General features: G+C 38.8%; 1 long non-coding RNA gene across 1 annotated transcript; it reads right to left on the bottom strand.

Moving 5' to 3' along the window:
• Window positions 1-1,329: 1,329 nt before the first annotated feature.
• On the bottom strand, window positions 1,330-27,558 carry LOC121942329. Its single transcript, XR_006105799.1, has 3 exons — window positions 27,512-27,558; window positions 27,351-27,432; window positions 1,330-1,386 (listed from the first exon to the last, which is right to left on the bottom strand). It is a non-coding gene; the product is annotated as an uncharacterized LOC121942329 (long non-coding RNA).

The following is a 27,558-nucleotide window of genomic DNA, read 5'->3' as shown; positions in this document are numbered from 1 at the left end:
ATATTTTCTCTCACATTGTTCAAACTGGATGCTCCAAGCATCACTATAACAGATACTGTTACCACTTTTAAGGATTTTTATACAGATTTTCACATTTTTTTGTTTTCGTCTTAAGTTATTCTCCTTTTAGTCTCTATGTGATTTCCTCTAACTTTTACAATACAAACATCATTCTTACCTTTAAAACTTTTTGCTTTAATAGCTTTAGTATTCATTTTTGCATACTCTCTTCTGAAAAAGAGTAGGGGACATGTCCCTTGTGCCTCCCCTCTAATGTAAGCCACTCAGTGCAACCTAAATATTCTCTACTTTGCAAGGTGGCAAAAATTTTAAAGTACAATAGAAGTGGTACAACAAACACAAAATGGTGTCACTAGCTATTGAATTATGAACATCAGTTCCTCATACTGTAGCTCATTTATAGTCATGAAGTATTACCCTTTTTTTCTGAGTGTGAAGTGTATATAGGCACCCTGCTATATGTGTTTAAAATAGCTGAAAATCTGTGCTTGTGTTCTCCTTCATCATTGCTCCTCTTATCCTTCAGCCAACAGTCAGGCCTGACTGAGTGATGATTCAAGTGAAGAATATAATGGAATTCCCTGCTGGGGATCAATAAAGTTATCTTATCTTATCTTATCTTTGCACGACTTCTATACCCTCATATGGCACACTAGACACATGTTTCATAGGCAGTGGTAAAAATAGCCTTCTATGGGAAAACCAAACAGACACAGGAAGACTCAGAAAGCATGCTGGAAGACAGACAGTATGACAGGCACAGCTTTCACACTTTATCAAAGCAATATTGTGGTGCTTTTTGTCCAAAATGACCTTCATCTGGTATGTCTTGATACAAGCTAAAAGTCTGACAATGTAATTAAAAATTTGTTTCGATTAAATGTGCAGAAGCAGTTTTCCTTTTAAAGTTCAATATGGCCACATTTTAATAAAGTGTCATGGTTTGTCAGTTGTCATTGTGATGCAGTTATTTTAATCTGATTCCATTTAGATCTAAAAAAAATAAAATAAAAATGTAATTTTATAAAGTCAATGGCAATGAGAAGGGGAAAAAAAGCAGCACACACTGCAAAAAACCACAGTGTTTGGTACATTAGTGAAAGGCTTTGAGGCATGTTTGTATGATAAATGTTAATAGCAGTGTTAGCATACAGCAGCTTGTCATTATTAAACAGCTTTGATTACCAGAAAAGCAAATGACATGCAAATACAAAACAAATGTGGCTTTTATTAGATCATACCGTCACTGAGATCTGTCTCGTGTTGTCACTGTGGGTGTTAGCATGATGCTTCTTCATCCTCCTCTGCTTCCTCTCACAGTCTCGCACACTATTTCTTTGCCTCACTCAGTGTTAACTGGCAACCCTGTAAGGCAAACACAAAGGGTTTAAAAGTTGCTGAATCATTAGCAATATAATAATATTACACTGGATGCTCTAAGACCTTTTGACCTAGGAGGAAAAGAAGCCGGGGGCAAATTGAAGCTGAGAAAAACATTAGTTTTATATGTTGGTTGTCTTGGCAACAGAGAGGACATTACAGGAAAAAAAAAAAACAGTTTCACTAGTGAGTGGCACTTTTTTAAATTGTATATTTTAAAAAAGTTCATTCTAGTCTGCAAAACACACACAAGATTGTACCTGCAAACATGGAGACGCCCACTCGTGCACAATGTGTAAAAAAAACCCAAAAAATATTCATACTGAATCTGCAAACACGAGGTGACTTCCTTTTGCAATCTTGTGAGTTTTGAGGGGAACTTTTCTTATCAAACAATTCTCCCTCCCTTCCTCCAGCCCCAACCTATCTCTCTCCCTTCCCCCGTGTATCTGCCTCTCCCCTTGTCTATCTCTTTCACGCAATAAGTTTCTCGATTTTCATTTTGTCTTGACCCATTTTAAAGAGATAACTGTCGAGTAGGCAAGATAAAAGTGCCTTGTGCATATGCAAGAACAAATGTGTGTGTGCTTGTGTATTTGTGGATGCGAAAATGGGTGTGAGTGCAGTGCAGAGATAGATATTCTTGTCATTGGGAGTTGAATTATCTTGATTAATAATTCAGGTGATAACATCCCCAGTTTTTTTTCTTCCTCCTCTCTTTTGCACTGTATATTCCTTTTCATTTATTATTTTATCTCCTCATTTTTGATGATTTTTTTTAGAAGATGCTATCATAAAACTGAAGCATATACTGTATCATGAGCAATGATAATGCCTCCTGCTGAATGCAAAGTATAACAGACAGTGGGAAAAAATCTACAGGTCATCTTCCCTGCTTCTTATTCTAGATGTTTAACACTGTTCAGCAGAAAGATACAATAGATGCAGCTGTGTTTTAGCTAATTTTACAAAGTTTGAGCAAAGTGCTCAAAATGGCAATAAAGTCACAAGACAGTGCTGAAACGTTTATGTGCTGGTATCTGTGATTACGGGGGAATGAAGTGTACGCTGCCTCCTCATGAATATTATATGAAGCGAATGACAGATAGATGGGATCAATATGCCAGCAGTATTAAATGACTTTAATGTCTCGTAATAACTGCTGATCTTGGCTTAGCCTCTCACAAATGAGAATATATATATATATCAATATAGATATAAATATATATAAATTGAGTTACTGAATGATTTCTTAATTTGTGACATGATTCACACATGTGCCCAATCCTCATGGTTTTGTTGTAGTCTATTCTCATTCCAGCCTGACAAATATCATCCCTTTGTCAGTGTTGTCATGCTCAGACACCTTTTTTTCTAATCCTAACCATGTGCTTTTGTTGCACAAAATAAAGTTTATTCATTAGTTTTAATGGATTTGATTCATTTTCATGGTATGTAGCTGGCTTTGTTTTGTGCTTGCAACTTATACCTCACGCCTGGAGTGACATGCTGTATAAATAGTTTTGCTTGTATGTAACAAGCAGAAACTTTACACTTCCTGTGAAAAGGGAAGTGTAGTTTGAAAAGACACAATGCACGTAACAAGCATAAACAATGTAAACAATTTGTCCTGTAATGTCAACAACAGACAGGAGAGCACCAAGTGCATCATATTTAGATCTAAATGTCCACTGACAAAGCGGCAATATCTGGCACGTTGGGATGAGAATCTGTTGGTTGGTCATGTTTCAAGGTTCAGAAGTGGATTCGAATTCAGTACACCACATTTGGAGGTTTGAATCGACCAAAGGCAAGCTTCTGTGACGTAAAGCTGAACAAAAAAGACAAAAAATGAGCAGGCATCAAAACTAAGGAGCAGGCTGAAGTGAGACAAAGTGGGCTACCAACAAAAAACACAAAATCAGACAAGGAACAAACTGGGAATTGAGGGAACCCAACAGGGAGCGCAGCAGAAACCAACACAGATGGACTGACAAGGAACAAAGGGAAACACAGGTGTATGTACATACAGAACTAATCAGAAGAACAAGACACAGCTGGAGCAGGCAGGCACTGTCTGGCATAAGCAGGGAAACACAAGAATAGGCTGACAGACAACAAGGGTGTGGTAGGTAACAACAGTCGGGTGGAGCAAACAGGTCTAACACAAGACAGGTGTGCAGGAAAAACTCTGGAACAGGGACAGATTAACAAGACTGATAGACAGCAGGTGTGAAAGGAAACAGGCTGGACACAGACAAACATAGAGAAAACAAGACATGAAGTACAACAAAATGAAATGGGAAACACTTATTAACTGAATGAGTAACTATGAAAAAACAAAACTAGAAAACAAAACCTCATGATAACTGATTAGGTTCTTGACTAACAAAAGGTCTTTACAGTCTCTAGACCTGGAGCAGCACTGTAACAAGTTTAAAAGACACCATTACAATATTGTTGCAGTTAGCAATCTAAAATACATGTTTTCTTACTGCTCAGTGCCCCGTAAAAATACGCCTTACATTCCACACCCACTGAAAGATGTCTGCCACAATAAAAAAAGATTCATATATATCAGCCAACCAAAGAAATTTAACAAGTGGAGGTAATTTTTACTAAAAAGTAAACCCCTATGCTTTCGTAGGGAGGACAGTAAAACAAAAAAATGAACCTCATTTTTATTTTTTTCTGTTACATAACTAACAGTGTCTCTCCTCCTCAGAAGTGGCATTAACTGCCGGTCTCTAAAGGCGCTGACAGACCAATCCGACAGTCAATGTTGAGACTAGTCTTAGCGGCCCTTCAGCCCTTGATGACTTTTCTCGGCATGCTGAATCAGCGTTGGAGACTTCTGAGTCTGTCGGCTAGAGAAATCACTCTGATGGTGGCTCGGCTCAGCACACGAGGAAAGAAACAGAAGTGAGGAATGTAAACAAAGAGCTTAAATCAAGAGAAAGTGAGATTGAATCAAACTTGTTATATTAGCTACGATTATTGTTTGTCACTGAGCTGTTCGGCAGTAACATTTTCTGATGGTTTGTTTTGCTGCTCGCTGCCGTACGGTATGTATGCTTTTTTTCTTTCAACATTGTGTTGCTAACTGGCTAACTTGCACAAGACAGTCTTCAGGTTTCCCTTTTTTAGATGATGATTACAGACTGCTGCCATATTGGTAGCAGCATGCACATTATCAGTGCAGAACGTGCATGCTGGTTGGCTGTCAGTTATAGTCTTTGCAGTGAAACAGACAACATTAGGTGAAGCAGCATTTGGCTTTTGTCACCAGTAGTACTTTGATGTCGCTAAGGTGTGTCTGGGTCTTAAGGATGGCAGTTATGTTCCTGAGAATAAATGTTCACATAGGGATCTTAGTCTTTATTGAAATTATACTTCACATATGTTTCTACGCTGTTGCTATTTTTTATGAGACAGTAAGTTCATAATTTTAGTTTAAACTACATATAAACCCACCATTTTTGTCTATACATAAAAAACACTTTGTTCCTAATTTCCTAGTATATGACTAACCTGTTATATAATCTGTTTATTATATTTACAATTTTATACTAATGCCTTCTTGTTTTTGTTTTTTCCCATATCATGCATTTTATAATGTAATATTCAGCATCTGTATATATTTTTGTCTTCATTCCATAGATATTTTTAGGGTGAGTTGCAAGTTGAGATCTGAAGTATGTTCACAAACAAATCCAGGCCTGACGTTCCCTCTCAAAGCTGGCATGAAACCTCCAGTTGTCTATTTATGGGAGTAAGAGAGAGCACTGTTTTCCTCTTTTCCCTCCATGTCTACCCTGCAACCCTTCCCAAGTGTCATGTTGTCATGCCAACATCTTTTCTAAACCAGGAGACAGGAAATGATTGCACCCCAACAGCATTTTCTCTCTCACACACATACTTGCAGACACGCACACACCTGTATACGCTGAGGAAGTGAAAGCAAACACCCACACCCTCCCACTCAATCACACATACTTACAAAGACACAAGCACTTGCATATACACACAAATGAGAGCAATTCTTGAGCATATATTTAATAAATTATTTAACGAATACATAAACATGTTTGAAATGCAACATCACAAAACACCCAATTTCTTATTTAGGCTTGAAGGTTTATTCTTGACTTTGGAAACAGCAAAAACTAACTAACAACAACTAAAAAAAGCCCTCTGTAAATGCAAGGTTCAACTTTTGTGTTGTTTCTGATGCACTTCCATGACAGGTGAAGAGTTCAGCCACTGAGGATGACCATGATTTCTGGTTGAAAGTCTCAGAAACCCAACAAGTAAGTTGTGTTGAGCAATTGCTGTTTTTTTTTTGTTTTACATTACTAATTTACATTTGTTGATCTACAATATACAGAATGAATAACTAACTAAATTCAGCACTTAAAGAGGCAATCATCTCAACATTTGTTAAATAATAATGTCTGATTAATGAATAATTCAGCAGCTACCTTATTCTAACATTGCTGTACTCGACTGTGTCTTTCCCCATATACATATGCATTGCTTTGCTCCCAGTTGCATTTACTGATGCAGAAATGTCCTGAGTTCATAACATTATGCATTCAAATCATGCATTCATTTATTTGTTTAGTTCTTGCTATTTATATCAAGTCAAAATGGCAATCTAGGTTTTAGACCTCTGAATCACTGCCAACTCTTAAGGTTGTTACTCTTGTGAATGTCTGTTGCCCCATGTGGAGAAGCGAGTAAGCTGATGAAAGTTACCCTAATGCAGCCAATAAATAATGAATATTAATTGATTGAGTTATAACAAAATAGCCATTCTTAGTATCATCTAAAATAAATAAATAATCTGCATTTTGATTGTTTTTTCTTTTTTGCTTCTGATTCACCCATCATTCACACATGGTTACCACCAAACTACCATGCACGGTGCTAGCTGATCCATCAGGAGCAATTTGGCTTCCAGTGTCTAAAGGACATTTCTTTACAGGGGACTGAACAATGTTTGGACAACCCACTCTTACTGCTGAGCCATAGCTGACCCATAGAGACACTGAAGATACTCTGCCATAGTTTCACACAAACTTCAAACTTCACACCACTGCTGCACTACTTCACACTTGCTGATCAGTGGGCGGATGTGGCTCAGGAGGTAGAACGGTCATCCACTGATCAGGGGGCCGGTGGCTCTATCCCAGGCCCCCTACAGTCTACATGTCAAAGTGTCCTTGGGCAAGATACTGAACCCCAAATTGCTCAGATTGTGAGAGTGTGTGTAAACGGTTGTAGCTCTTGATGAGCAGGTGGCACCTTGCATGGTTGCCTCTGCGTGGGTGAATGCTGGCTTGTGTTGTAAAGCACTTTGAGTGGTTGCTAAGAATGGAAAAGCATGAGATAAACGCATTCTATTCATCCATGGTTTGCAGTGCTGGACATTGCAAATTTAGCCTGACTGACAATTTTAACCCAAATTAAACCAAGAGAATCATACCCCTAAAACCAATGAGCCACACTGATGATAGTTCAGCCAAATTAGACCTCTTGGTGAGAATTTAGTCTTGTCCAGTGTGTAGGATTTCTGAGAATATTTGTTGGCAGAAAAGGAACATAATAAAATAAGTATGTTTCCATTTGTGTATAATCACCTGAAAATATTAAACATTGTATTTCCGATACCTAAAATAGAGACACTCAAGACAAACCAAACATTGGCTCCAGTAAGGGCTGCTTGCATTTCGTTTACAGTAACTGTAGTTAGCAGCCCCTCCATGATGGCAGCATCGGAAAAATGGCTCCCAGTAAAAACATCCTGATTGGCTGGGTCTTAAACCATCAGAGAAAAAAGGAGAGCAAGCATTCACAGGAGCTAGGCTGATGACCCATTGCAGACATGCCAAAAAGCATAGGAGAAAACTGAACTTCAACATAAAAGTGCCTTATGCATGTTTTTACCAGTTTTAATTACTGGTCCATATGTTTTGGAGAGGAAGACACCTCTGCGGATACTTGAATGAACAAAGAATTCTAATATGGGAAAGTTTCAGCTGGTTGATTGGTTGAAATCGTCACTGCTAGACGCCACAAATCTCCCTATATCTTACACACTGTTCTTTTAACAACCTTTCGTTATTAAAACAGCACAGGGGACAGCTTGTGGTCTCACTTAATTTTTTTAGAGTAGAGTGAAGCCAAATTGTTTATGTTACTGGTGAGACAATGAAGGATAGCATAGGGCAGGATTTTACTAATCTGGAAAGTGACCAAGGTGGCATCTTTTGTCACAACGATGGCAAGTTAACCAGTAGAAATGCAGCACTCTTTTTGCAAATGAATCCACAAGGAGCTCTTTCATGTATTTGATTGGCCAATGCAGCCCCTTGCAGGATGGTGTTGGATTGCAGCGGAATTTGAACCTGTTATTCCACAGCCCCAACAGATCCAAATGTGACAGTTAAATAGACTTTAATGTTTAACATTACAACTGACACGTAGCACAGAGGGAGTACTGAGTCACACAGTCTTAAAAATAGACACAGGTTCAAAAGTTTGACATAAAGTTTGATCTTATGAGGTGAGGTACGGTGAAATGCAATGCCTGTGTAACATGATGAGACAGACAAGTGAAGTGAGCCTTCAATGGCAGATCAAGGTTGTGCCGAAAAACCCACACTAGACTTTATTTGATATAGGTGGGAAATGGGAATTTGATATTGATTTGACTTGGGAGAAGAATAGGATATGGTGGCACACAAGAGGCAGCGAAACTGAACTGGACAGATGCTTGTCATATGTCTAAAAAGGAAGCACACTGATAGTAGAACTGGATGATTTGACACGGCAGATATTTGTGTATAAAAAGCTTTTAAAATAAGAGTAAAAGCTGAGTGTAATCAGAAGTCCTGGTCCTCCACAGAGTTCTCTCTGGTTACTTTGAATAGGAAAATGAGCAAAGGGAGTCCTAACAGATACTATTCCTCCAAAAGAAAATCATGAAGATGGGAATGAGGTTAAAGAAAAAAATCCAACAAAACAACACATTCTCACCCCTGACTCACCAAATACTGATGCCTAGTATGTGGCTCTACATGTCAAACTGTGACACTTGAGGTACCCATCTAGTGTCGATTTTGGATGCTTAGGGATGGTGTGTCAATTTATGCTTGTTACATGCAGTGTCTTTTCAAAATTAATTTCCATTTTAACAGGAAACGTTGGCTCGTTTAATGCATACAGTCTCTTCAAAATAAACTCTGTGTGTAGCATAGTAGGCTATGCTACACACAATCAGAGGGTCCCTGACCAAGCATCAGAATTTGACGATTTGTGAGTGAGACCGAGTTTAAATAAATCACAATTTTACTTTGGTGATGAATTTTAAACTTTGGACAAATGGTTGTTTCTTAAGACGATTAAACATTCTGAGTAACACAGTTATTTTTCTTTTGCTATTTGCCCATGCAGAATCTATTGCCTGTAGGAGGCGACATTGATGTGTCTACACATTAATTTCTTCTGCTACAGGTAGCCTGTTGACATGTCTCAGCCTAACCCAACAAAAACTGAACAACTCCCTAATTTAAAAGAAGAAACCACTGCTGAACATGAACAAGTGGGTTCATGTTGTTAGTGACTTACAAGACTGTTCCATTAGAACATCTGAAAAAGTATGTAAGCATGTTGGGGCACTGGCAGGAGTCTTAACTTGTACCTCTGCTCTCATTAACCCCTTTTCAGCTCCATTTTTCTGCCTTTTTCTGTCAAATGTCTTGGATTCAGCAGTAAACACAAAACAAGGCATTAAGGTTTACACTGAATCCATGTTTTAATAATCATGGATATTAGTAGAAAACTGCCTCCTGAACGTTTTTCAGTGTGTCCTGTGGTGCAACACTGTTAACTTTTTTTTTTCTTTATACAGTGGTTTTTGCAACAAACTGTTGTTAGACAGGGATTAATAAAACCAATATATTAAATGACAATATGCTGGAAACAGGAGCATTTTTATGTGTACATGTAGGTGTGTGTGTGTGTGTGTGTGTGTGTGTGTGTGTGTGTGTGTGTGTGTGTGTGTGTGTTGTGTGTGTGTGTGTGTGTGTGTGTGTGCAGGAGAGAGTTGTGTGAGTTTATATGCAGTACTGTAGTAAAATGCTCGGACTCTTCATCTTCCATGACTTATAGTGTATCAGGCTCAGGTCCATTTGGTAACTTCCCAATAGTTGACTCATCATAAAGGCCTCACTACTGCTCTCTCTCTCTCTCTCTCCCTCTCTTTCACACACACACACACACACACACACACACACACACACACACACACACACACACACACACACACACACACACACACACACACACACACACACACACATTATCATGAATCAGCTGATGGTTAAAAGCAAAAATTATATTTATGACTGTATACACATCATTCCAAAACTCATTATTCTAAGGCCTGTCTTGGCAGGATTAATATAAGGCCTTGCGGTGTTTGTGTGTGTGGTGTGTGTGTGTGTGTGTGTGTGTGTGTCTGTGTGTCCTGCAGTGTGGAGTTTGTGGACTGATGGAGGCCTGATTGATTTGATAAAAATGAAAGCCATTGATTCTGTCATGAATTTACAGCGCCTCATTTACATAATTCAGAAAGCTGAGTTGCATCTTAGCAAAGACATTAATGGAAACAGTGCTCCCTGCAGTGCACCCCTACCACACACACACACACACACACACACACACACACACACACACACACACACACACATATATATATCAACCCCACTGCTGAAATGCACATGAAATAAATGCTTACCCAGCAGTCAGATGCTAACCTTCACAAATCACATGTGATGCACATTTGACACATTTCAGTAGCTGTGTATATGTTGTGTAAATCTATCCACATGATGGTAACCATTGCTTCGAAAGCCATTCTACATTGTAGATAAGTGCATGTCAACATTGGAAAATTACCAGGTAATCACACCAGCACTTAATTAACTATGACTGTAATAAAGGAAAGGGCAAGTAAATAGAAAAGATTGACACATGGAGGCTGAAATTACCAAAACAACTCTGCTCTCTCAGTCTTAAGTTGAAAAAAGCAAGGCAGAAATTTCACAAAAAAATCTGGAAAATGTGTTGTTATCCTATACCACTTTAGCCATGCACGCCAGAGTCAAATATACTTTAAAACTGTGACAAAATTTCACACCTTGCTTAGAAGTATCCAGTTAACAAGAATAGTAACATTCACAATTCACAGAGCACAAAATGATGATCAACTTGTAAATTGTAAAAAGAGTGTTTGTACTTGTTGCCATGACACTAACTCAGACTTGCCTCACCATCACACCTGCTGCTTCTGTCAGTTATCTTACATGGCAGTGTATTTTCAGTCATGTCTAAAAACAAAAATGTTGTAAATTAAGGACTGCAATGTATCACATGTTTACCCAATACCCTATAATTCAGCTGAGTTATGTTGCACTTAGTCCACAACTGTTATCTGCTGTTCATGGAAGACTTGCATGTTGGCTTCTTTGGGTGTTTTTAACAGCATATTTGCTTCATCAGTAATGCTGCCTAATTAATTTCCCCATATGGTCAAAGTCCATCCTGGCAATGCACTGTACCTAACCCTAATGGATGGTGTGGTTGTGGCCCTTAAAGAGCTTTGTTATTCCAAGACATGTGGGCATGCGTGACATTTGGCAGTGGGATGCTCTCCTGTTTTGTGGAGATAGTGGAGCCATCCTGGAAAGGCCAGTTCATACCCTGTCTGCCAAAAGAGACACCCTGTCAGTGCCATGTTAGCATTGTTGCTTAGAGAGTAGTAGGTCTTGGATTTGCAACTGGGTCTCTGCTATAACATGAAAAGCAGCATGGATGATACACACAATCCTTTTTACCATGAATTGCTTGTGATTGACAAAAACTGTATGAATAACCAACCCAATCGCCAGAATAAATGTTGGCATTACACATTTCTGCAAACCACAGAGATGTTAAATTTGTATGTTTCATATATACATGGATATGTTGAAAATTTTTGATTTTCTATTTTGTGTTGTGATTTAGGAACAAAAAAAATCCATGTAGTTATGTTTAGGAAAACATCACGATGTGGCTTAAACTACCTGGTGTAGTCCCCAAACACTTGGATTGAAATTGTCCTGACCTGACATTAAAAATACCTGCCTTAGATGTTACAAACACTGGTCTGCTGCTGTCTGCAGCATGGTAGCCTTTTTGCCTAGGTCTCACTCCATCCACCATCCCAATGTCCTCTTGATAAGAAACTCAGCTCATATAAAATGTATTCTGAACGGCATCACTTTAGAAATGCTGACATGATACGTATGAGATATACAACCGTTAGGCAGACACAAATGTGTAAAAAGCTCCCCCTTCCTGCAGGTGTCACATGCTGTTGTTTCTCTCCACAGAGTTAGGGTTAGGGCCCATTTTGCATAAAAAAGTGTTTCCCAACTGGTAGGTCAAGGTCCAAAAGTGGGTTGCAGGCCTGGATTGCAAGTGACTTGCAAACGTGTTAAGTTTGTAAAAAACAAACAACTAAAACCCAAAAAAATCAAACGCTTTTTTTTTTTTTTTTGGAAGTACAGTGAACTTCCGGCACAGAGCTTATATTTTGAAGTGCAGTTCCTGTTCTCCTGGTAATGTCCTATTTCTGTGTGTTCTGAGCCCACATGCTGTTTACATTTTATTTCAAATAAGAATAGAATGTCAAAAATAAATGTCAATTTAAAATTTGAACATTTGGCTTTGAAATATTTACAAAGAAGAAGTCTGGACCCTGTGACTAGACCAGTTTGGAACCACTGGCTTAAAGTATTAAGCCCATCTCAAGTCTATTAGATAAACTGAGGGGATATAAACAATCCCTTAAAATGCATTATGGTTTCTTTCTTGTGACTTCTTCAAAGTGGATGGTAATTCCTTTATTTTTTTCTTTTAATAGTACTTTTTGGGTTCTTTTATTGACATGACAACTAAGCCCTTTGACAAGAAATGCAAAGTTAATAACAGCAACTTCACGAGGATGCTCCGGCTTAGGGGCCCCCGACCCCCCATTTGGTAATACAACCATGATACCATCAAGTCCTCCAATCCATACGACCACATAAGTTGTATGTTTATCCCTACAACACTCCCCTGACTTTGTCCTGTGCTCCTATAATAAGTACTATGGCCACAAGACACCACTGCCTTACAAAAAATATCAATATAAGGTATAATTTCAGCTTAAAAAGATGCCCTATGTGGTTGTATTTTGGAGGAGGACCACTTAAAGGTACAAATGCATCATTTCTGTGGATTGTAGAACTGTACAATGCCAACATTCATTCGGGCAACTATAATGAAATCACCAGTTAAAGTAATAGAATATGTATATTAACTTTTTACTTAGCCACATAAAAATCACAGTTAAGGGTTGTGTTTATAAATGTTGACTATAAAAGTTCATTCCTGACCTTAGAAACAATAGTTTGTAGTAGTTTTGAAAACACTATAAAAAGCTAGAAGATGGACCTTTTGGTTAAGATCATTTGACAAACTGTTTCTAAATGTGTTTAAAATTAGTAAAGACATCCAAATGTATATTATTACATCTGTTGACTAACAATAAATTGTTTATATTCAAGTTACAAATGCTCCATATGAGGATAACTATATCATAGTGTGTTTTAGTGTGTAACAAACCATTTATTAATTACAGTAACTAGAGAACTTGAAATGAACTACAACCAGTAAATACAAATTACAACATGACACTACAGGATGAGCATAATTACAAACACATCCACGAACACATAGGCGCACGCACGTGCACACACACGCACACACACGCACACACACACAGACACACTCTCCTCTAGTCAAATAAACATCTTGACATCTTGCCAAGTAAAACATATTTACCCCGAGGTGTTGGCTCACGACAGGAGGTATTAAAGAGAGAGACAGAGAGATAACGAGGAAGACTAAGTTCAAGCTCACCCACCCAGTTACCACCCAGTCGTCCACAGACAGCAGAGAGAGAGTGTGCGAGAGAGAGATACGGGGAGACGATGAGTGACAGATGAATGAATGACGCTGTGAAGCCCTCTGTGTTGCTTTAATTGGATTTGAATGGGCTGTCATTGTGTGGAAAAATACTGTAGAGAGAAGAGGCTGTTGCACATGTGTGTGCACACACATACGCAGACACACACACACACACAGGCAGACAGCCGCAAACTTGGCAAATGCAAGAGTTCTTGGAACAGGAACAAAATGTATCATTTCAAAAGATTCATATGGACCATGAACATGTGTTAAAATGGCTCATTCACTGCAAATCAATGCTGATTCTCTCTGTTTTGTGCAGCAAAAGATAAAAAAGCTTCTGTTATACAGAAACAAATGAGGCTTTGGTCCGATTGTAATGAATGAAGCTGATATATGAAAAGAACGGCACTGTATTCAACTGTTGTAATGGATAATTATAATTAGCCTCTCAAGAGATATTTGATCTAGGTGAAAGCTATAATCCATTAATGAAAGTCCATTTAATTTATACTCATTTCATTCTATGTAAACACGATAATTACAAGTCACAATCCATTTATATTATTTTCTCACACACCCCAAAGTTTCAACAGATAGCTGAAACTCTTAGAGTCCATTGTTTGTCTGTGCTGTGACATGTTGGCATTTACAGTTTGATAGGCACTCTCCTATTCAACTAGTGGGAGGAAAGGGACTAAAATGAAATACAATGAGTTGCATGTAAATGAGCCACCACAAGGCACAGTGTTGATATTTATTTGTGAATTAAGTCATGGCGACAAGAGCCCCCCATAGACTGCGTCTATTCTCAGGGCATCACCAGATAATTTGGTGCTTTCACTAGCATGCAAAAACAGGATTCACTCATAAACACTCAATCAAAAGCCAAACAAAATAAACAAAAAACAATTTCAACAGCAACATGAATGAAGAATAAAAGGAATAAATCCTCTGTTTTAGCAGACAATGATTATGGGACACTGGTGAGTGCATGCCTCTTAGTCTAGCTCACTGTTTAACCAGGTGAAAGCCCGACTTATCGTGACATAGAGGGCAAACAAAACACTTCTGCAGTGTACTCAACTTGTTTTGCCCTGGGGCAACTTTTGCAAAATGACTTGAGGCCATGGGCCAGTTAATAAACAAACATTAGTAAAATTTATCAGATACAATGAACGAATGCAAATCCAGTCACAGCAGTCCTGCACAGGTCAGGTGTAAACAGAGGCATTTTTCGGAATTGATTATCTCTGAGGTGGGGCTGGAACATAACACACTGCACCCAGTTGGCCACCATCATCACTTAATGTTGATTTGGTTGAATTTAGGTTGTGATGTCAGGTGATGTAAGGTGACCGAAATTTGTGATGACGAAAAACGTCGAATGCCAACATCAGTTTGACATAGAACAGATGACAGTGATATTTTGTTGGTTTTAGGTTGAGTTGTTAAATAACCAAAATCACTGTCTTCCAAATTTCTCATGCAAACTTCATTGTGATGTAAAGTAACAACATTTAGTCATAAGGTATGGAGAACAAAATTAAACATCAGCAAAATGTAAAAAATATGCTAATGTCAATTCAACATTAAATTTGTATGTCTTCAGACAGTTAAAAGTTTGGCTACCTAATTATCATTCCAACCAAATTTAACGTCTGTCAAACCAAAGAGTTCAACATCTTTAAGACATCATATTAACTTCCGGTGCCAGCTGGGTAAAGTATCACTATGTTTTGTACGACAAAAACTGTATCAATACACGAACACTAAGTATCAATTTTTTTTACTATATAAATTGTTAATATTGCAAATACAAATGAAACTTTTGGTAGCTTATATCAATAATAAAATCATTTGTTTTTTCAGTATATTTTGCTGCAATAAAGATGACTGAAGTGAGATGAATATACTGAAAACTATCTTATTCGATAAAAAACTGTTGTTGACAGTTTTCGCTTTATGTGTAGCTGAAAAAAGTTTGAAAACAAAGTATCGTGAAAATATTGTATCATAGGGCCTCTGGTTATTCCCACCCCGAGTGTAAGACCTGATAACAGTGAGACAGGAGGTAGCATTTTACAAGTGACTCTTCTTCCTCTTTACAATACCATTCATGCTGATGGTGTTTCTTCACTGTTTGACAGATGATAACAAATTCAATCACCTATTGGTCCTGTATTTTGTAAATTATATCATCTCTTTGGAATTATCTGCCTGACATCAAAGAATGGCGTGAACATCTGAACAGATAAGCGCATTACTACTTTTGTCCGTAGTTTGAAGTTCAAGTACTGAGGGTTGTTAACTCCTGTTTTATCAACTAAGAACAACATCAAAGCAAAATTCTCTCATCCTTGTCAGGTTTTGATAAAGTTATTCTTTCATTCCCTCACATGACCGATAGTGACTGCAAATCCTTCTTTTCATGTCTTAGCTGTGAAGCACCCTGTCGTACCACTCATTCAAAAGGCAGTGGCAAAACTTTTTACAAGACGGAGGAATGTAGATCATATTTCCAGTTTCCTGTGGGATTCCCCAGATTAGGAACACCAGTGATTAGATGTTCCAGTTACAGAAAGGACAGTACCAATTTTCAAGCATTTGTCACTCCACCCTGACGGTGACACTCTTTTCTCCTTTGCTACTTCTTTATCTAAGTTTTAACAATAAGGAAAAAAAAACATTTAGGAGTGACTGCAGTATTTTATATATATAAAAAAACATCTCATGACTGGGAAATAAGGACAAATTTGATATACTTCAAATCTCTTCTAAATGCATCTTAGGAGGATTATTTTTGTGTTGCTTTGCCAAACAGTATTTAAAAACAGGTTCATATGTCTTAACAATAAGAATTGTAGAAATTCTTATTTTTGTATCCAAAATCAGTCCCTTTAGAAACTGTGTTGCTGCAATCTGACACTTGAAACACTTAACTATTCCCGGCATGATTTACGGAAGCTTGCTATTTTACACTCATAATATTTTCACTAACAATGAATTGTTCTGTTAAAAAAAAGGAAGGAAGAAACAAGAATGGTTAGATTAACGCTGGAAAACTGTGTTGTTTTTTCCCTGTGCAGCAGCACAGTAAATCTCTGGAGGAGCAGCCTTTCAGTGTGAGCAATTTTCATCATGCTCCGTTGTGTTTTGCACAGCTGCTCAACAGGTATGAGACAAGTAATATGATTAGCAAAGACGTTTATCCCTGATCACCAAACCCTCTCAATTACATTGCAAATTAACCACCGTTTGCAAATACAATGCACAGACTGTGCTTAGATTTGAATAAAAAATGTGCAATATGGATGAAAACAACATTATTAGAGTGATTACTATGGTGATTGCAATTGCATGATGAAATATCATCCATGGAGATTTGAGTTTTTTAGGCTACATTTAATATTTCGAGAGAAAAAAAAACTAGTTTATTCACTCAATTTAAGGAGAAATGTATCTACAAAATAAAATGGAAAATGAAATAGCTCATATACTGGAAAATGCAAAAATAACCACCAATGTAGTGTATAGTTTTAACAGTTAATGTCTGTAAAATTCAACATTCTCTTTGCATGGAAATGGGCAACCAAGGTCAGGTAGCTTGGGGCTAGTAGAGAGAGTTGATGCTAATCACTCTAACATATCAAAATAAATCTGCGTGTGAGAGAAAGAGACGGAGAGAAAAAAGGGGACTCAGAAAGAGGAAACTTACAGAGAATACAATATGTGTGTGTATCACGTTACAATTATGTAAAATCAGGAGGCTGCTAGCTCGATCATCCCTCATTCGAGAGACGTATCACCACAGCATCTGAGACAAAAAGATACAGACAGTACCTCCAAAGCAGACAGAGTGAGCGTCAGAAGGGAGAAGAGAGAAACAGCAGGGGAGAAAAAGGAGTAATAGACAGAAAATAGGAAGAGCAGAAGTGATCCAGACACTGATACAGACACTATACTACAGTAGACTATAAGAGCCAGAATGAGGGATCAAAGGCGAGAGAGGCAGTCTGGGGGAAATAAAGGAATGAGGTAGTATTGTCTTCTAGAGGATGAAGTCATTTTCCCCAGACACAATGTTCCTGTTGCTGTTAAGCATCATGGGAAAGAGCTGACATAGTAATGGATCACCACCTGCAGAAAAAAAAAAACCTGCACTCACACATGTGCACACTTGCACACTCTCACACACACACAAGAGACAAAAGGTAGAGAGAGAGAGAGAGCAAGAGCATGATTTCAAAAACTCACACATTCAGTCTACATCCCACAGGCGCTCGTCTTGCAGCTGCTCCACCTCTCTAACTGTGTGCTGTTACACTTTACACAAAATTGTGAGTAGTTACGGAGGAATGAGTGCAGAACAAAAGGTTAAGAAATGGTCAGATAATTGTGAAGTAATGAGTGACTAACTACTTCATTTGAAGGGACACAAACATACAGAGTAGTTTGTGCATCAATTCACAGATATTTATGAAATAATCATTACCTCATGATTCGTCAGTATCTCCCAGGCTGTTCTCTATAATGTCTCAGTTGTTCAGGATCCAGTTATTACAGTGGAAATAGGCATGTTTTTCGCTTTAACTTATTATGAAGTAAACGTTGATTGCACAAAGTTATGGCTATGGAAATATCATACCATCTGTGTTTTGACTGGTTCCCAATAAGCCTTGCTTTTACTATGTAATGAAACCCAATCACCAGTAGTTAGGTTTGGGCACAAAAACCACTTAGTAACGGCTACAAAAAGCCAAAAAGTCCAGAAAGCAGCAATGTCTCTCTAAAAAAACCCTACTGCTTTTTGGGCCACAATCCTGGCCAGAAAATCATCGATGTCTACGTTAAGAACATCAGCTTCTGTGCCTAAAAAGCTGATGGAAAAGCAGTAATGGGTCTCTACAAACACCCACATTTAGTGCCTAAAAAGTCACTGGGAACACAGCAATGACTGGTTAAATCACAACCATCCACCTTCCCCTTCACTTCTCAATGACAAAGTCAGCTTATATATTATGCTACTTCAAAAGTTTGATACAGTATTTATAAAATGCACAAATATGACATATACATATTATGCAGAAATGTACACTACCAACATTTTCTTCCAGCAAATGTTGTGCAATTCTGTCTGCCACCAGGTAGGCTCTCAAGGTAAAATTAAGGCACACGGGGAAAAAAAAAGTGCATCAACCTGCACACTGCACAGCCAAAACAGGAAGAGGACAGCACTTTGTTTCCCTCGTAGCTATTGGTAGCTATCCCAGTTACCAAAGAGTTTCAGTATAAGTTGTTTGCAGTTACTATTGACCTGGTCTCACTCCCAACTTGCCAAATACCAAACGCTGGGTCAGTGGCCCTGGCGTCAAACACTGAGGCACCCTTTAGTGGTGGTATGCATCGACACATCGTTCCTGACCATTCAAAACTGGCACTGGAAAGGTACTTAAAGCATCATAATTTGATATATAGCGGCAGTATTTGATAAGTTGGGAGCGAGATTGTGTTGAGAGTGGAACAACTGAAGTTAGTGAAAACTGTGGTAGTTGCTAGACTCTGAGGAGAATGGAAAGGGATCCAGCTGTCTTTGTGACAGCTGCGCCAACAATAGTACCACTTGGAAATGCTACTTTGATGAATCATCATCAGTTAGTTTTAGATTTGTTCCTCACTCGTTCCTTATTTAGTTTTGTGCACCATATTGTAAAGTGTTACCCTGTGTGTATCAGTGTTTGTCAGTAATCAGGTTGTACTCATGAGGTAAATTACTGCTAATGATTCCAGGCTGGATTTCAGACTCTAACATCTGTTGAATTGGGTGGATAAGCCAGAGGATTGAGTACACTAACACATACGCGTACAGTTACACATACGTGCATGTGCACACACACACAAAGCATTGTTAAATTTTTCCATTTTGTCAGCCAGGAAGAGTTTCTGTAGTAAAAGCCGTGCACTGGTTGCAGAGGAACTCACCCTGCCAGCATCTCTAAACTGAGCTGATGGAGCTTCAGAGCACCTTAAACCTCTGTGTCATACCCCTTAGGGGCACCCCGAGGTGTACCTGTCAGAGCAGACTTCTATTCCCGTGTACAATGATTCCTGCCACAGCGGACCTCATCTAAGTTATCTTAAAAGAGGGGATAATGTGTGACCAGACTCTGCAGCTCAGTGGTTAATGATGTCAGCTCACAGCAAAGCTTTAACTCTCAGCCCTGCTTTCTTTTATGTGAAGTTTGCATGTTTCTTCCCATGTTGCTTTCCTCTCTACCAAATCCAAGTCTAGTGAATTGAAGATTCAAAATTTGCCCGAAGGTTTAAATTTGTTTTTCTGTTTATGCATTAGCCTGCAATGCATAAGCAAACCGTCTGAGGTGTTTTTCTGCTTTCCCTGGGATCAACTCAAGCGCCCCCGTGACCCTGAAAATGAGTAAGCAGGTATGGAAAATGAATTAATGCTGCCTGGTTGTATTGCACTGTCTCAATGAACTGCTGTGGGCTATTGCTGTTTCTGTTTGCTGCTGTACTCGAATATTTCTGACCTGCATTCATGCACACATCTGATACTAAACATACTGTAGCTCTATAAACAAAAGCAAATGCTTCAGGGAATATGTGTTTGTACATTTCTGTAAGTTTCTGCTTCTTCCATCTGATAATATGATCTGATAAAAGCATCATGCACTGTGTTAAAGCTTTCTTCCTTTCTGTTTTGAAGGTGCATAGCTCTGTGCACATGTATGCACAGTAACCCAAATAATTCAAGAATGTTTATGTTTTGAGTTTTTAATAAAGTCCATTTATTTTTGAAATCATTTTTGATATTTATTCAACTGGTGTGCAATTTTTTTGTGGATAGGAAGATGGTTGTGTGATCTCCATAGTCTAGTAAATAGTAAGCTATCTTCGTTTCTTTATAAGATGTTACACAATACTTCGTCTAACTCACCGGACATAGACTGTGGCCTGTCATTGGCTGACCTTTTAAGCCAGCATTCTCCCCTCCTTCCACTTTGTGTTTTTTTACCGTTTTCAAGATTCCCTTCACTACGTGAAACAACAATAACAACCTCTGAGTGACCAACTTACACTGAATATGGCAAGTTTTGACAAAGATTTGGATCTTGCAATAAGGCATGTCTGCTTTGCTCTTTTATTGAATTATTGCAAAGATCTACAACAAACAAAACAACTTTGTGAATGCACCTTGGTAAAGCCAAGAGTCTGTCTCGTAGGACTCAAACAAAACCTGAATGCAAATATTTCTGTCTATCCTTTCTGTCCCTACTTCCTGTCAGATCAGCAAACTTTTTGTTGCCGCTGTCAATGGAGCCGCTCTCCTACCGGAGAGTCTACGTGATTGGCACAACTAACACAGCAGCAGCGCTAACTTCCAACACTGAACCGTTACACTACAAATTCACAACAATGGCAGAATAGCTCAACTCTGACATTAAAGCTGTTAATAACTGCTGGGTAAGGCTAACAGTTAGCCCTGTCACTGTGTTTGTTTCCCTCGCCATTTTGCAATGGCACTAACACTGCATCCTAGGACTGTGCTGCCCAGGATGATTGTGATTGTTTTAGATAAACAAAAACAAACCAGAGTGTCTTTTTTCCCTTTAGCAGAATGGTAATATGATGATTTCATTTGTTTCTCAAGGGATGTTACAGCGCTGTGGAGATAAGTCTGGCTACACAAAGCTACACAATACTGAACATAGTACAGGTTGTCTGGTAGCATAAATATTTAACCTCTACCATAAATCTACCGTAAAAAAAACACCTTAAAAATATTTAACTTAATTAATACTTTTCTGAAGTATCAGAGCACAAATACAAAAGGTTATTTCTACCGTGACTCACATAAATTAAAATGACGGCAGAGGCTTTTATTGTCAGTGATGAACCAAATGAAAATGTGCCAAAAAGATCGTCTGAAGATGGAGCATCTTTGTTAATGTGCTTGTTGTTAAGTTGTGTTTACTGTTTTTTTTAATAGTTTTCCATCAAATAAATGTTGCCTAACCAACACAAAAGGTGATAGGCACACAACGTTCGACTGTCTCAAGGCAACCCAACAGGGCATCCTTGAATAGACACCAGTGTTGCCAACCTAGCAGTGTGGCTGGATTTGGTGACTTTAGTGACTTTATTTTGCAAACAAGCCTAGTGATAAACCTCTTCAATTCTTGGGCCAACATCAGCTATCCTTGAGGACAGTTGCTATAGCTCGATGAATCTGCTCACTGTGGCTGTGTCTCTGGGGTGACAACTGCGTTCACTGAGTGGGAGAGAGGAGCAGCTACAAACACTCAACCGCACAGCAGCCAGACTGAAACAGGTAAGTGACAGCATGGTGTCTCCGGCAGTATGTGAGAACAGTATGCTTTACATGGTCTGGTCATTTGGTTCAGTTCACAAGTGGGTGGCTAAATGTGCAGTCTTGTTTTTCAGTAAATAATATTGTTGACTTTACAAATGTATTTATTATCACATTTAAATTTACTGTAAACAATGATACAAACATTTTTTATAATACATTATTTATGTATGAATAATGTCAACCCTTTTAATAATGCATATTTTGAGATATTTCTACATATTCTTTATTGGCTTTCCCTCTGCATAACTATGTTAACAACTTACAATTCAGCTAGTAGGTATTTACTTAAAAATCGACACAGACTTAAAGGTCAAATGTGTAGGATTTATTATAAGGGAATATACTGGCAGAAATTGAATATAATTAGTAGGTTTTCTTAAGTGTATATTCATGTGAAAATAGTAATTGTTGTGTTTCAGTTTCCTTAGAATGAGCCATTGATATCGACATAAGAGAGGGTCCTCATCCACAGAGTCTGCAATGTTGCATCGCCATGTTTCTACAGTAGCCCAGAACGGACAAACCAAACACTAGCTCTAGATAGGGACATTTTTTGGTCGGCCACCCCTCCATGAGGAGCAGAAAGATTACACAAAAAAGCATATTTTAGAACATGAAACTGCATTCTTCAGTGTATTTACTAGTTGAAATCACCAGTTCTGTTTGTTTTAGAGAGAGAGAGACCTTTGCGGGTAATTCAGCTCCCGGTAAAAATCTCCTGAACAATGACCACTGATGGATTGCAAACCAGGAGTTCACGCTTGCTACACGGAGGAAGCTTCAGCTGAGTGAAGTCTGCAATCATAACCACTAGATGCCACTAAATCCTACGCACTGCTTCTTTTACCTGCAAATTACCATTTCTACCATCTCCAGTTCCATTTATGTTCTTTCAGTTATTTGTATTCTCAACACATTCATTTATACAAATATTTCATACTGTTCTGTGAATCCTTTTCTCAACAGTGACAATAACCCATCCACATGGGGATCTTTATAGCTTCATCTAATTTCCAAATAAATGAATCTGATAAAACATTTTATGGATTTTACTTTACAGAACCATCTGTAAGTTCTAAACGTACCAGCCATTCAGTGTGTAATGATCTGTGATTCCACAGCATCTACAGACAAAGTAAAATTGTTTTATTGGCATCTATAAATTAAGACGCTTTCTGTTACGGGGGATGCAAAAAGAAAAAGACTTTTATACAAACAGATGGACAGATTGATGACGGACAATCAGGCGGATTGGACTATCTGATAAATTAACAACAAGATTGATAACTTGAGAGAGAGACACAAAGCGAGGGCAAAAAGAGATTGGCAGGCTGTGTGGACAAACAGATGGACAGACAGTTTGAACAGACAGACAGATAGACAGATGGTGCTTCTATTAGGAAAAGCGAGCTTTGATGAGATGGACAAACAGACCAGCAGACTAGCAGACTGACAGATACTCTACTGGGACTCACTAAATGGGCAGACAGGAAAATGAACAGGCTTGACATTCTGATGTAGAAATGGGGCTGTGATGCCCGGGGCCAGGTGAAGAGAGGACGTCTTATCTCTGAAGACCATCAACATGAGGAAGGACTCAACTTTAAAGTGTGTATGCAGGTGTGTGTGTGTGTGCTTGCTCATGCAGCAGTGTGAGTGTGTGTGTGTGTGTGTGTATGTGTGTGTGTGTGTGTTTGCGCGCACATGCATGTCTAATACTGCTCCAGCCATTATCGAGGTACTAGATAAAAGTTGTGAACACGCTCCCAAAACAAGGTGCTAAAAGACTAAAAATACTAATGGCAAAGGATTTGAAAAGTCATCCACATGCACAGCAACAAACACAAGATGCACACAAGCACAGGCACACATACAAAAACATTCACACACACACACACACACACACACACACACACACACACAACAAAACACACATAGGGCAGAAGGACAACAGGGACATCTGTTCCATAGTTTTATCTCCTTTCGAGCAGAATGCTCTGAAGGCACACATTGATGAATGAAGAGAGCAACAACAAGCCTTATTTTAAAAAAAATGTTGAACTCTAAAAATGCCACCTTGCACTCCCCTAAGATAACTATGAATGACAAGTTTTATTCATTTAGTTAATCAAAGACACACATGAGTACAGTATGAAATAGGTAAGGTAAGCCATAACAGGGGCAATAGGGAGGGGGAATGCATTTGCTGCTCAGCATAAAGTTTTTTTTTTTCTACCTTGCTGAATTTTGAAGTGTATAGTTTTGAAGCCTCTTCCTATTAGGCAAAAGCATAAACATCCATTTGAAGGCTTAATAGGAAGTCTTGGAACTACTGCTTGTGTGGTGTATGTATGTTTGTGTGTGTGTGTGTGTGTGTGTGTGTGTGTGTGTATATGTGTGTACCAAGTCCCCCACAGGCCCTTAAGTGGTGTGTATTTATAGAGAGTGTGTCTCTCTGAGGCCCAAAGGCTGGTTATATGAGCCCCTTCTAATGGCTAGGAGGAGAGGAAACATCCACAGTCATGTTCCCACAAAACAGACACACATGCATGCACGCATACGAGCATGCACACACATACATGGGCATTAGATAAGGCAACCAGACATGCTGTTGCTCTGTCCTCTCTTGGATAAATTTTGGTCTCTGAGGGCACCACTCTGACCTTTTTTACATGAGTAAAAATGATGCAAACAGAAGAGGTCTGACTTTAAAAACTAGAATTACTGCGTCTTGGTTGTTGGTCTCCACAAACCATTAAAGTTGCACTTATGGTTTACATGCATGCCTGTGTAAACATGGATGCTTCATACAGAGAGTTGAAATTAGTGTATGTATTCTTGAGTTATGGCCAAAAACATTCTTTGTAAGGTCACAGAGGCCTTTGACCACCAAAGTCTAATCAGTTAATTTTTGGGTCCAAGAGGACGTTTGTACTTAATTTGAGGATACTTCCTCAAGAAATTCTTGAAATGCTGCATTCACGAGAATGACAAAGATGCAAGGTCATGGTGACCTTGACCTCTGACCACCAAAATCTTATCAGTTAACTGTGACTTTAAGTGGACGTTGGTGCAAAATCTGAAGAAATTTCCACAGTGTTCTTGAGATATAGCATTCACAAGAATTAGATAGACAAGGTCATAGTGACCTTGACTTTTGACCTATGACTGCCGAAATCAAATCAGTTTTCCAATGAGTCCAAGTGGATCTGTGTGCCAAAACTGAAGAAATTCCCTTAAGCTATTTTTGAGATATCACATTCACTAGAATGGCATGGACAGACGGACAACCAGAAAACATTTTGCCTCAGGCCTTGGCTGTTGCTGGCGTGGAGGCATAAAAATGCATCTGCAGCACACTGCAGTGCTGATAACATGGAGAATTTAATTCAATCTTATAATTCAATCTCATGCAGCCTGCCTATAGCTGGTGGTGGAGCGTAAGTGGTTGGGCAGCAGGAGGGCAGGGATCTAGGCTCACTTTAAATGGAACGTCCCGTGTGCACCACTTTATTTCACCCCTCTTCCTGTGTTCTGTGGCCTGCACAGACAGGTGTTGCCAGATCCTCTTGTCCTTCAGCTGCACCCAGGATACATACAGTAAATGAGGTAAATGAAGAAAGAGAAGGGCCATATGGCTTTGTTTGGATCTGTACACAGGCCAGCCAGAATAGGCGCACATGTGTGTATGTGTGTGTGTCTGTGCATGTTTGATCTGTACGCAGGCCAGGCTGCGCTGAAACAGCAGCAATTTAACTGATGCTCCCACCATATGGTTAGAGTGATAGCATTAGAGAACCTGATCTGAACCTGAAAAAGAGACAGAGGGAGAAAGAGGGGGTAGGGTGGACCAGAGCTAGAGGCCAGGATTTGTAGAGCAGGGCCATTATGGTACACTGGTATGCAAATCATGCACACAGACACACATGCATACACACTAACATGAGTGCATGAGAACACACACATACACTAATGTCCCTACAAGTGCGCAGGCATGTAAATGCAAATGAATGGGTGTGATCATCACATTGACCAAAGTTTGCTTGCAGGGAAATACTCCCAGGCTTGTGCACAGGTATATGTGCAGGTGCAGGTGCATGTGCGTGCACACACACACGGATGCATAAACATAAGCGCAGAGTGATCCTGTGTGTTTCAGCAATCTGGGTGATTTATGCGTTGAATACTGCAGTGTTTTAGGTGGGATCTCAGGGAATTCACAGCCATATGTCCTCATTTTCCTCCCTCTCTCTCTCACACACACACACACACACACACACACACACACACAAACTGTATCACACTCATGTACACAGGCACACTATTTTCAGCTTAAAGGGCAAGGGCAAAAGAAGAGTGTGCAGGTTTGGGAGTGCGAAGTAGGGGGGATAAGGGCTATAAGGCAGACAGTCTGAATTTTCTGCTCCAGTTTGAGAAAAATTCTCAGCTCCTGCTTTGGGAGTAAATGGACAAGTGGGAAGAAAGGACAAAAGGGGTCACATGGACACTGGTATAATGGTGCTAAACTGGTGCAACTGGCTGATAATGGCCCAGTGTTTTGTTCTGACAGAATGGTGTGTCGGGTGTGGTTAACGATGTGGGTGTGTTATAAAAATTGCACCTACAGTGTTCAACACTGGCTAGTGCATTACCGCCTCTAACAGCCGAATGAAAAAACAAACAAATGTCCTTTACTTTATAGAACCACAGGACTGCTGCAATGCAATTAATTCCATCAGGACACTTGACTGTACACCGAAACAGTTTCTTTAATAACATGCCAGATATGACTAAATTGCCATTAACTCACTGTTGTGTATGTATATCATATAACAAAAAGCTAAAGTTGGGTAAAGGAAAGAGTGACAAAAGTTACTATAAAAATATATTAAAGAATATATGACGAATTTTAAATATGCTAAGGTCACTTTAAAGTCACTAAACACTATAAGATTATATTTGATATTTTTTTAATTATAAGACCTGAGAAGATAAACTACCAATGAGTAAATACAGAGCTTCATATTTTTCATACTTGTTTATAGTATTTCCCAGCAGCACAATGCTTGTCTCTTTCAAACAAAAAAGAACAAACAGACTATAGAGTGTATTTCTCAAGTGCCTCTTCATTTTGTTCTAGTAAAAGTGTGTTTACATCCTGGATGGATATTGTTACCCAAATAACGGGAAATTCAGCTATAGGACTCTGAGTTACTGGCGGTGGGTAACATTGCATTTTCAGTGCACTCCTGTTGTTTGACAGCAGTAATACTTTGCTGCCTACATACTATGCTTATTATTTTATGTTGGAGCAAATTAAATAAGTTAAGTCAGACACATAAACAATGGTAAATGGTGATGCAATTCAAAGGTGTGGACACTACCTTAGTTTTTCAAACTGATATCGGACACTGTTTCTCTCATTCACAGTCCAAAGTAAATGTTTTGTCTGTTTTACATTTACCCAGAAAAAAAGTTTATGAAATCAATAGCTTACTGTGTGTGGTTCCTTTGAGATGTGGGTTTGGTGGTGGAGGAAGGGAACATGGCAGGAATCTTCTTCACCTGATGATCTCCACCTTAGTATATAAATCAAGAATCAAGAATAAAAATGTGTTGATGTTAAAAATGGAAAAATGTGTAACACTAATAATGTACCTGATGGTTTACTCCTTGTTTTAGCAGACAGAACAGTGCCGTTCAGT

The sequence above is a fragment of the Plectropomus leopardus genome, chromosome 4 (assembly GCF_008729295.1).
Source record: "Plectropomus leopardus isolate mb chromosome 4, YSFRI_Pleo_2.0, whole genome shotgun sequence".
NCBI classification, from domain to species: domain Eukaryota; kingdom Metazoa; phylum Chordata; class Actinopteri; order Perciformes; family Serranidae; genus Plectropomus; species Plectropomus leopardus.
Note: the sequence above shows the minus strand (reverse complement) of the source record. Positions and strands in the feature narration are given on the sequence as shown.